This window comes from Stegastes partitus, unplaced genomic scaffold, assembly GCF_000690725.1.
Source record: "Stegastes partitus isolate 25-593 unplaced genomic scaffold, Stegastes_partitus-1.0.2 Scaffold597, whole genome shotgun sequence".
NCBI lineage: Eukaryota > Metazoa > Chordata > Actinopteri > Pomacentridae > Stegastes > Stegastes partitus.
Genome location: NW_007578328.1, coordinates 330,246 through 330,890, shown reverse-complemented (window position 1 = coordinate 330,890; position 645 = coordinate 330,246).

The following is a 645-nucleotide window of genomic DNA, read 5'->3' as shown; positions in this document are numbered from 1 at the left end:
AACGTGGCTACAATTCAAATTACAAAAATACAAATAAAAAACAAAATAATTAAAATACAAATTGTTGCTGGCCGTGAGAGTGTAACATAATTATCCATCAGTGCAGTGTTATAACGACACCTCTGACGTTTATAACAAACCAAACCATTTGAAAATCGGTAGAAAATTGAGCAAGTTATGGTTATTTAAAAAGTACATGAACCACTAAAACACAATGTTATGGATGAGCGAGCATACCGAATCAAGATGGCCGCCAGTGTGGCCGTGCGATTCCATTGGTCGGCAGCGCAGACGAGACATCTAGCCTTTATTATATATCGATGCACATTGTATCCAGATGTTTTTATCTAAATTCCTCCATGGTTCACTTACATGGAGAAAATAATGTGGATATAATGTGATGTTAATAAGAGTTGGTGACATAGTATAAATATGATTGGCCTCCAACATTTAGGCAGAAAACCCAGCAGTGACAGAAATACTTAGACCCTGTACCAATAACAGTGTAAAAGCCATGCATTGAAAAGTATACTTCATTAAAATTACAAAAGCATTTGGATACTTAAATAACCAAAATGAAAGATGGCAGACAGCGTGTATGGCGTCATGTGGGTGAGCGGTTTGCTGATGTCAACGTTGTGACTC